Raw genomic sequence first — 11831 nt, 5'->3', positions numbered from 1 at the left:
ATTTGTTCATTTACCAGCCAGTACTTATTGCCCATCACTAACTGGGCAGAGACCAGATGAGAATTAATCACATTGTTGTGGGTCCGGAGTCACATGTGGGCCAGACTGTGTAAGGATGGCAGATTTCCTTCCATAAAGGACATTAGTGAAGCAGGAGGGTTTTTCCGACAATTAGCAAAGATTTCATGTTTATCAGTAGACTCTTAGAGTCATAGAGTCATGCTACAACGAAACAGATTCTTTGCGCCCATGTTGCCTAAACTGAGCTAGTCCCATTTGCCTGTGTTTGCCTCATATCTCTGTCAACATTTCCTATTCATGCACCTCTTCAAATGTCTTTAGATGACACTTATCCCAAATTCTTCTTGAATTCAAATTTTACCACCTGCCAGGGCAGGATTTTACTCTCTGAATGAATAATCTAGTGAGAATGTCTCAAGGCCAACACCTGCTCTAACATGTAATTGACCTTCTTGTTATCTCAGGGCAATGCCTCTTCTGTATGTACTCTTACCGTCAAGTCTCCTCTGTCATTAATCACAGGATAGGCCCAAAAGGAAGCAGAGACAACAGAGGATTGATGGCAGCAAATTACCTCAAAGTGCCTTCACCCAGTAATACAAAAAGGTGGAGATGGCAAATCCTGCAAGGTGCCAGGGGTGATTGTCTTGAAAAGCACCCACAATTACCACTGTGCTACCAGTCCCTTTATTGATGAGTTGAATACTTAGGAATGGAATTAATCCAGTAGCTGCCCATGAAACTTTCATTGGGGTCACCATGGGTGGCTTAGTGCTGCTGTCACATAGTGCCAGGGACTCGGGTTCGATTCCACCCTGGGGCAACTGTCTGTGTGGAGTTTGCACATTCTCCCCGTGTCTGCGTGGGATTCCTCCGGGTGCTCCGCTTTCCTCCCACACTCTAAAGATGTGCAGGTTAGGGTGGACTGGCCACGCTAAGTTGCCCACGGTGGCCAGGGATCTGCAGGCCAGGTGGGTTAGCCATGGGAGATGTGGGGTTACAGGGATGGGGTAAGTGGGTGGGTGTGGGAGGGATGCTCTTCGGAGGGTCAGTGTGGACTGAAATGGCCTGCTCCCACATTGTACGTAATCTATAAAGTCTGAGACATTGAAGCAGGCTTGCACTTGGGGAGCCAATGGCATTAGCTACATTTCACAAGGGGAGAGAGGAAGGATAGTAAGGTTTACATTGACGGGGTCAGATGATAAGGAGCAGGAGGGTGCTCAGGTGCAATGTAAACATGAGCATGGACTTGTTGGGCTGAATGGACTCTGCTCCCCTTCCCTCTGTAGTCCCTGGAGAAGCAGGAGAAATCCACCCCCCCCCACCCAGCCCCTGGGTAGATTGGAATGCTGAATGTTGTGATGTTGCATGTGGTGGGGTTGGTCTTGAGACGGGACCCTCAGCAGAATCTAAATGCCCCCCACCCCACACCACACCATACCACAGACAGAGGCATGTGGGTAGAGCTGGGTGAAGCTTGCCAAAGGGAAGTGCAAATAGAAGCTGGTGCACCAGTGCTGAGTCAGCATGTTCCTAAGCCATTTTGACAGGGTTCTCATTAAAAATGTACCAACTCATTGATCCAACAGATGATTCAGCAGTTGGTGCACAGAGTGTTCCCTTCGACTCATGGTTGACAAATCAATTTCTGTTCTGTAATGCGCCTTGTTCTAAAAGTCCAGGTCTCAAGGTCAGTGTGAAGTAAATCCTGCTACACAGCATGAGCTGGAATACAGTAAAAACAGTTTTCATTCTAAATGTCAAAAGAAAATTCAGATATATATGCAAATGAAAAATGTACTGCGCTCTGAGACACAGAGCACCAGGGACAATTGGATGGAGCTGGAAGGGACACAATGGGGTGGTGTTTCCTTTTGTGCTATAGATTCCTATAATTTTATCAAAAAAGAAATTAATTTCAGCCTTAGTTTTAATCCATGTTCATTCAGGAATATTGCACATTTTCTGATGAGTTGTCACTGGACTCAAAGTGTTTATTTCTCCCTCTCCGCCGTTACTGCCAGATCTACTGAGTTTCTCCAGCAATTTCTGTTTTTAGTTTCGGATCTCCGGTATCCACAATTCTTTGTCTTGCTTTACTGCACATCGTCTACTTTAGTTACAATAGTTGGATGTGAGGCGACAGCTGAAATGATTAAGATTTGTCATTTCCTTGGGGTTTCTGGACGTCCTATCCCACACAGTCATACAGCACGGAAACAGAACCTTTGGTCCAACCTGTCCATGCCGACCATGTTCCCAAACTAAACTAGTCCCATTTGTCTATGTTTGGCCTCTATCCCTCCAAACCTTTCATATACCTATCCAAATGTCTTTTAAATATTGTAAATGTACCTGCATCCACCACTTCCTCTGGAAATTCACTCCACTCATGAATCGAGTGTTAATTCAGCTCCTCCTCTGTGTTTAAAGCTATGCTGGCCTTCATCAATCGGATTAAACAGAACTTCCTTCTAATTAATTGATATGAAGGTCTCCACATCCCCTCACAGCTGAAGCTAGCTGCAGATGCAAGCTCAGAGAGAATATTATATTGCCTCTACAGCCCTGCACTGAAATATAGTATGTTGTGATCCCATACCAGTATCAGAGCTTTATCAGTTTGGATTTCTCTTCCAGTGCAAGGGATCTTAATACTGGACATGAAACTATATCTGAGAACCAGAGGAAACGTCAGAGACTTCCAGGTAAATACAGAGCAAAGCTTCCTTTTGACTATCCTCATCAAACATTGCCAGGACCAGGGCAACATGGGGTTGGATTCAGAGTAAAGTTTTCCCTAATCTTTTAAGCCAAAAGTAATTTTTCCTCGACACTGTCCACAGGGCAGGAAGCACAGTGTTAGATACAGAATAAAGCTTCATCTACTATTTTAAACTGAAAATAAAGCTCTCCCTGCACTATCCCCATCAAACAAGACCGGTATAGCACAGGGCTAGATACAGATTGAAGCCTCCTTTACACTGTCCCCATCAACCATACCCAGGTCAGGTATAGCATGGGATTAGATACAGAGTCCAGCTCTCTCTTTTAAACGAGAAGTAAAACTCCCATTTATCTTTTAAACTGAAAGTAATGCTCCCTTGACCCTGTTCCCATCAAACACCCCAGGACTGCTACAGTAAGGAGTTAGATACGAAGTGCAGAATCTCCCCTGACCCTGACTGATATGAACAATGGTGAGAAAGTTGGGAGAGTCACAAGGGTTGGACAGTGAGAATCTTCCTGACTCCAGCTTAGAGCTTGAAGTCCCATTTTTCAAACAGGCCTTGAATGATGAGAGGAAATTCTTGTTGGTGAGCGGTCAATTAGAGTGCATTAACAGCATTAATGTAGGAATGTAGTTTCCCATTCTCCCACTGGCTGCATCGAATTGAGATGGTGACAATTCATGGCATGAAAGCCAGTGCAGGTACCCGGTGACTCCAGCATGCCAGCTGCCCGTCTCTCTTTCATTGGTCATCACCATCTCAGGGAACCCTCCATGGGCTGCGACTGGATGCCAATACTTCCTCTCTAGCATGCAGACCCTTTAAGGTTCATGCACAGAAGTGACCTCCAACACCTGGGGTGGCAATGTGGCCTTAGAGGGAATGCTGTGGGCACATGCCCGTTTCTCCATTCACCTCCAGATCCCTGTCGACAAACCTGAGTGCCAACTTGCTGCTGTCTGACATGCCTGGGACAAGCAATAGGAGCTGCACAGGACAAAGCAGACTGCCAGCTTTGAATATGGCACCAGTGTCAGGGACACTAGGAGGTTTGGGCAGTAGCTCATATGTTGTCCAGTCGTAAATGGGAGACTAAAATGAGCAGAGGATCACTGGGTGTGGTGCATAGGTAATGAGGTAAGTTTGGAAAGATAGTGCGAGAAAACCTGTTTGGTCTCATGGAGAGATAGCCTGTATGAAATATACCAAAAATGGACACTCAGCCAATTCCTGGCATCATTAAGCTCAGAATAAAGCTCTATCAAACTCTCGGAGCAACCTGCAATATTTTACATTGCGCTGAGAGGGCTCAGGGTGTTAGTATAATGTCTCAACTGAAAGACAGTGGTTCTGACAGCTTAGCACAGCCTCAGTACTAGCACTGAACCACCAGCCTTGACCTGAAGTTCAAATGTCTGGAGTGAAACATGAACCCTCAATTTTCTCAGGCAGTTGTGTATCTAAACAATTGCTTGAAGAAATGAAAATAGTGAATGTAAATTTTATGGTTTGTTTGAAAGGGTTTCTGATTAAGGTGTTTGAAACCATGGAGGTAATTTGAAACAAAGGAGTGCTTTTACTAGTTATTTAATTAGTAACTCGAATTTGCTGAGCTCAGTTGGATGATTGGTTTACAACACAGTTCATTTCCTGCATTGACTGAGGTTACCGTGAATATGCTACCTTCTCAACCTTTGCCCTGGGTGTGGTGGCCTTCAGGTTAAGCCCAGCACCGGCCATCTCTCTCCATCATGAGAGATTGGGACTATCGTGACTTTACCTCAGCTGGTAATAAAGAGGACAAGAACAAGGAAGTTATGCTGAACTTGTGGAAGAGACTGGTTGGTCAGGTCATAGATGCCCAGCGTGGAGCTGCAGGCCTGATACAGGAACTCTCATTGAGTCCCCAATGCCCGGTTCATGGACCAAAGGTGAGGTAGAAGCCTAGTGTGGACGATGTCTTGATTGGAGCTTTGGAGATCCGGCACGTGGCAGCGGCTGAAGGCTTAGCTTGGAGCTTCGGCAGTCTGAGATCCCAGGAGTGAGCCCAACATGACGATGGAGGTTCCCCTGACATCAGTAGCGATGGTGAGAGCGGGGGCAATCGAGCCAGCAAGGGGGGAGCACATGCTAAAGGGCTTTTCTTCACTGGAGAGTAGGAGGTCAAGAGGTGACCCTGCAGGAGTTTATAAAATCAGATTTGTGGTATAGATAGGGCTAATGGTATATGTCTTTTCTGTAGGAAGGGGATTTCAAGACGAGGGGGCACAGTTTTAAGGTGGGAGGAGAGAGATTTAAAGAAGACACAAGGGGGAAATTTTTTTTACACAGAGAGTGGTTTGCACGTGGATCGAACTTCCTGAGGAAAGTGGTGGATGTGGGCACAGTAACAGCATTTAACAGGCATTTGGATAATTACATAAATAGGAAACATTTGGAGGGATACGGGCCAGGACCAGGTAGGTGGGACTATCTTAGTTTGGGATTATGTTCAGCACGGACTGGTTGGACCAAAGGATCTGTTTCTGTTCTGTGTGACTGTATGACTCAGTGAGATTGAGTCCTTGTGGGAAGTGAAGTCCCAGCATGGCTAAATACTCAAGAAAGACTGTGGGTAGAACTTCTGGCATTATTTATTTTTTGACTTAATACTAAGAAGAACTATAATGTTTAACATTTAACTTTGTTCCTTATTTCTTTCTATCAGGTTCTTAATTTTTTTGTACTAAGGTTCCCGTACTTAAGAGGGCACTGTTTATGGTGACATTGAAAACTTTTCATTATACTTCTGTACTTTTGTACTTCAGCACACATAACAATCTAAATCTAAATCTAGTTAGATCCCAGCTAGAGTATTGTGTACAGTTTGGAGCGCAGTACAACGTGAATGATGTGAATAAGATGGAGAGAGTGCAGAAGAAGTGTATGAGGATCATCCCATGAAGGAGATATTCTAGTTATGAAGACAGATTGAGAAGTTGGAGAGAAGATAGTCAGGAAATTTAATGGAAGTTTTCAAAATCATGAGGTGCCAGGATGGGATAGATAGGGAGAAACTATTCCTGCTTGTAAGTGGATCAAGAACTAGAGGACAAAGGTTTAAAGCAATTTGTAAGAGATGCAAATGTACATGGAATGAACTGCCTGGGTGTGTGGAGGTTCGCTTGAGGCATTCAAGAGGGCATTAGGGCTGATGATTTGAACAGAAACAATGTGAAGCGTATGACGGTGAAAAGGCAGGAGAATGGCATAAGGTCATGCTGCCCATTCAGAGAGCCAGTGTAGTCATGATGGACCAAATGGACTCCTTTTGCCATTCTGTGACCCCATTGGAAATCAGTAACTGTGGTGAATAAACTTAAATAAAGCAATAGGCCCAAGACATTTGGATGCAAATAAAAAAAGAACACGCTCAAACCAAGGGTCTGAAGTGGACTTCTCAAGAGTATGATGGAAACAAATTCAATTGTGCCTTTCGAAAGGGATAAGTAAATGAAGGGAAAATGATCTAAAGTAATGGCAGGGTCATAGGTTTGCGTTGTTGTTGCAGAGATCCAGCACCACCAAAATGGGCTGAATGGCCCACTTCTGCACAATGATCGTTCAATAATTTTATGATCGTAGGTAACGGAAGTGGAAATCTAGAGCTCTCTCCCTAGAATGCTGCAGATGCCGCTTAGAGGGCACTCTCCTGGGCAATGTGTAGCTTTGATTTTTCTCTCCTCAAGTGTGAAAGGGGTTTGTATTGAGACCATGAGGGTGAGGTTGGCAATGCGGGGGCCCAGGTTTGTCCTGAGCCTGCTTACCATAGCAGAATTTCAAAGCCCACCATCCAGCTGATGGAAGCTTGCCAAGGGGAGCGTGTCAGTGAATTCCCTTGTCTCTTTGATCCGAAGGGTGTCTGAATGGTGGGATCTTGCTCAATAAGGTAGTTCCATATGGGTCACTGAGATAGGAAGTGTGCATTTGGTGGGGAGGAGGGCAACCATGGAGTGGGTAAGGAAAGTGCAGCACAGATGGTTTCAACCAACCCGTTGGTTGGCATCAGTCCTTGATGTGTGGGGGGGTATGAAGCCTCTGAAAACAGGAAGTCAGGCAAGATGTCTTGGGACGGTTCCAGTTTTGTTTCACAATCTTGCGTTCTATTGAGTGTCAGTTTGTGTGTGTGTGTGTGTGTGTGTGTGTGTGTGTGTGTGTGTGTGTGTACGGGTGTGAGTGTGTGTGTGTGTAAGAGTGTGTCTGTGTGTGTGTGTGTACAAGAGTGTGTGTGTGTGTATTTGAGTGTGTATGTGTGTGTATATGTGTATGTGCGTGAGTGTGTAAGAGTTGTCCGTGTATAAGAGAGTATGTGTGTGTATATGTGCACGTGTATGTGTGTGTGTAAGACAGTGTCTGTGTGCGTGTGTGTGTGCATAAGAGCGTGTCTGTGTGTGTATGTGTGTGTATGCATGTGTGTACAAGTGTGTGTGTCTGTGTGTGTATGTGTGTGTCTGTGTCTGTGTGTGTGTGTATGTGAGTATGCATGTGTGTGCGTGTGTGTGTGTAAGAGTGTGTCTGTGTATAAGAGAGAGTGTGTGTGTATATATTGCATGTGTATGTGTAAGAGTGTGTCTGTGTGTGTGTATGTGTGTCTGTGTGCGTGTGTGCATAAGAGTGTGTCTGTGTGTGTGTATGTGTGTCTGTGTGCGTGTGTGCATAAGAGTATGTCTGTGTGTGTGTATGTGTGTGTGTGTATGCATGTGTGTACAAGTGTGTGTGTGTCTGTGTATGTGTGTGTGTGTGTGTGTGTGTGTGTGTGTGTGTGTGTGCGTATGCATGTGTGTACAAGTGTGTCTGTGTGTGTGTGTATGTGTGGGTGAGAGAGACATTTGGGAGACAGATGCACACTGAGTTAGGGAGTTATGTTGGGTAAATGGATGATGAAGTAGGTGCGAGGGGATGATTGACCTCCTCCTGGAAAAGCCTCAAAGGGCCAAATGGCCTCCTTCCTGATCTGTTACCTTTTACAGGCTGTCTCTCAACCCACCACTTCCCCAATGAAAGATATACATGACCCTTAAGCAACCAACACAAGGAAAAGACAGGTTGGGGGGGGCTCTTCGGGCCTGTGATGATGACCAGGAGGTTGCCTAACATTGGGGGTCAATGGACTGAGTTTGCTGGACAGCTGGCTTGCAATATAGAGTGATGCCAACATTTTGGGTTAAATTCACACACCAGCTGAGTTTACCACATTCTTGCTCCTTCCCTGAAGCATGTTGACCCTGAGGTTAAACTCACAACCAGTTCATTGATTCCCTAGAGTGTGGAAGCAGGCCATTTGGCCCATCAAGTCCACACCAATCCCCCGATGAGCATCTTGCCCAGGCTCACCATAACCCTCCCACCCTACTCGCTCCGTATAGTCCTCCATTTCCCATGGTTAAACCATCTAAACTGCACATTTTTTGGAGGAAACCCACACAGACACGGGGAGACAGTTCAAACTCAGCACAGACAGTTACCCGAGGGTGGGACTGAACCTGGGTCCTTGGCACTGTGGGGCAGCAGTGCTAACCCCTGAGCCACCGTGCCATCTAGGTGTCTAAGTCCAATGACAGAGTTGTCCTCTGAGACCAATGGTGACTTTACCTAATGACCAAAAGGGTTCCAACATGACCCACAGCCTTAAGGCGCGACTTCAGCAGCAAAAGTCAGTGAAAGTGAGAATATTAAATTCACCCTCGCTGCATCACCCAGGCCACCTGCACTCCCCCAACCCCCCACACCATGTGACTAGCCCAATCTCTGCCTTCATCCTATGTCCCTTGGGTTCATTCCAAAATAATGGATTATCCCTGATGTTGCCATGGCAACTCAGAGGGTTGTGGGAGAGAAAGACGTCAACACATTCGTGGTGAATGAATGAAGGAGTCAATTAATCAAAAGTAAGGAAATGTTATGTCATTTGGAAATGGTTCAATTTGAGTGAATGGGCAGAGATATTGTGCAGTACAGGAGTCTTCAATTTCTTGAACTCTTCCTTCCTCACAAGGTGACCCCCTTTCCTTTCAAACATAAACTTATCCCCAGGATGGATAGATGTCAGGCAGGTTGGGGCTGTGACGATCAGAGAGTCACCAAAGAGTGAGCGAGTGACGCAAAGTGGCCGGAGATGTTCTTGGAAGTTTCATTGGCTCCTGATTTAATGAAATTCATCTCAGCAAGCCTTCTCCCAGTTTAATCACACGCGCACACTGCGTGAATAATGCTTTCTCCTGCCAGGAACTGTGCTCACATTTCACTGCTTATTCCTCATCTGTCACTCTTCTGGCAAGTGATGGAACCGTCTGTCACCAGTCTGTCAGCAAATGACACTCTCTACCACTCACTACGCAGCACCCCCCCACTCCATTCCACCACTCAGCCTCATTTTGCTGAAGACCTGTCTTACACTTGGCTACAGTAACTTCTCACACCACTTTCGAACAGCACACACCATCTGATGCAGTCAGTGACATTTCCTGGTGCCTAGATTTAAGATGGCATCAATGCATGGTGACTCTTAGAGAACTCCCTACAGCAGATGTTATTCCTACATAACTTACTATCATTTTGCTCTTTTAAACCTCAATTATTCCTCGCTGTGTTCCACTACCCTTATGCACTTTGTATGGTGTGATCTGACTGTACTGCACACAAAACAAAACTTTTCACTGTGCCTAGGTATATGTGACAATAATAAACCAAATCAAAATTCAGGGATAATGGGAACTGCAGATGCTGGAGAATCCAAGATAATAAAATGTGAGGCTGGATGAACACAGCAGGCCCAGCAGCATCTCAGGAGCATAAAAGCTGATGTTTTGGGCCTAGACCCATCATCAGAGAGGGGGATGGGGTGAGGGTTCTGGAATAAATAGGGAGAGAGGGGGAGGCGGACCGAAGATGGAGAGAAAAGAAGATAGGTGGAGAGGAGAGTATAGGTGGGGAGGTAGGTAGGGGATAGGTCAGTCCAGGGAAGACGGACAGGTCAAGGAGGTGGGATGAGGTTAGTAGGTAGGAGATGGAGGTGCGGCTTGGGGTGGGAGGAAGGGATGGGTGAGAGGAAGAACAGGTTAGGGAGGCAGAGACAGGTTGCACTGGTTTTGGGATGCAGTGGGTGGAGGGGAAGAGCTGGGCTGGTTGTGTGGTGCAGTGGGGGGAGGGGACGAACTGGGCTGGTTTTGGGATGCGGTGGGGGAAGGGGAGATTTTGAAGCTGGTGAAGTCCACATTCATACCATTGGGCTGCAGGATTCCCAAGCGGAATATGAGTTGCTGTTCCTGCAACCTTCGGGTGGCATCGTTGTGGCACTGTAGGAGGCCCATGATGGACATGTCATCTAAAGAATGGGAGGAGGAGTTGAAATGATTCGCGACTGGGAGGTGCAGTTGTTTATTGCGAACCGAGCGGAGGTGTTCTGCAAAGTGGTCCCCAAGCCTCCGTTTGGTTTCCCCAATGTAGAGGAAGCCACAACGGGTACAGTGGATGCAGTATACCACATTGGCAGATGTGCAGGTGAACCTCTGCTTAATGTGGAAAGTCATCTTGGGGCCTGGGATAGGGGTGAGTGAAGAGGTGTGGGGGCAAATGTAGCATTTCCTGCGGTTGCAGGTGAAGGTGCCGGGTGTGGTGGGGTTGGAGGGCAGTGTGGAGCGAACAAGGGAGTCACAGGGAGAGTGGTCTCTCCAGAAAGCAGACCGGGGTGGGGATGGAAAAATGTCTTGGGTGGTGGGGTCGGAATGTAGATGGCGGAAGTGTCGGAGGATGATGCGTTGTATCCGGAGGTTGGTGGGGTGGTGTGTGAGAATGAGGGGGATCCTCTTTGGGCGGTTGTGGCGGGAGTGGGGTGTGAGGGATGCGTTGCGGGAAATGCGGGAGACGCGGTCAAGGGCATTCTCGACCACTGTGGGGGCAAAGTTGCGGTCCTTGAAGAACTTGGACATCTGGGATGTGCGGGAGTGGAATGCCTCATCGTGGGAGCAGATGCGGTGGAGGCGGAGGAATTGGGAATAGGGGATGGAATTTTTGCAGGAGGGTGGGTGGGAGGAGGTGTATTCTAGGTAGCTGTGGGAGTCGGTGGGCTTGAAATGGACATCAGTTACAAGCTGGTTGCCTGAGATGGAGACTGAGAGACCCAGGAAGGTGAGGGATGTGCTGGAGATGGCCCAGGTGAACTGAAGGTTGGGTTGGAAGGTGTTGGTGAAGTGGATGAACTGTTCGAGCTCCTCTGGGGAGCAAGAGGCAGCACCGATACAGTCATCAATGTAACGGAGGAAGAGGTGGGGTTTGGGGCCATCAATGTAACAGAGGAAGAGGTGGGGTTTGGGGCCATCAATGTACCGGAGGAAGAGGTGAGGTTTGGGGCCATCAATGTAACAGAGGAAAAGGTGGGGTTTGGGGCCATCAATGTACCGGAGGAAGAGGTGGGGTTTGGGGCCATCAATGTAACAGAGGAAGAGGTGGGGTTTGGGGCTGAGATGCTGCTGGGCCTGCTGTGTTCATCCAGCCTCACATTTTATTATCAAAATTCAGGGAATTAATTCTTTAGACAATACATTGTTTTTACTTGTTCCTAAACAATGAGTGTTTTTGGCAAACGCTCGTATTTATTTATTCATTTGTTGCCTGCCCCTAATTGCCCCTTGAAAAAGTGTTGGGGAGCCACCTTCTCAAACTGCTGCAGTCCATGTGGTGTAGCTTGACCCACACTGCTGTTACGGTGTTATTTTCCCAGGTGACCATTCCTGGTGTCTTGTGACATTTGCCACTTCTACCAGTGTGTGGGGCTGGGAAAGGGCTATTGGAGGCAGCTCACTGCAACTAACCTTCCCTTGTCTATGTGGCCGCCTAGTGATTGCTGTTGGTGGACTCACCACTGTACAGGATCTACAGAAGAGACACCGTTTATCGATATCAAGAAGGTTAGTGTATGATACTTAAACCTATCTGGTTCACTCACACCCTTTGGAGAAAGAAATCTGCCTTCCTTACTTAGTTTGGCGGACATGTGACTCCAAACACCAGCAATGTAATTGACTCAGAGAAGCCCTA

Source organism: Stegostoma tigrinum, chromosome 38 (assembly GCF_030684315.1).
Source record: "Stegostoma tigrinum isolate sSteTig4 chromosome 38, sSteTig4.hap1, whole genome shotgun sequence".
NCBI classification, from domain to species: domain Eukaryota; kingdom Metazoa; phylum Chordata; class Chondrichthyes; order Orectolobiformes; family Stegostomatidae; genus Stegostoma; species Stegostoma tigrinum.
The sequence above is the reverse complement of the archived record's forward strand: the minus strand, read 5'-3'. Positions refer to the sequence as shown.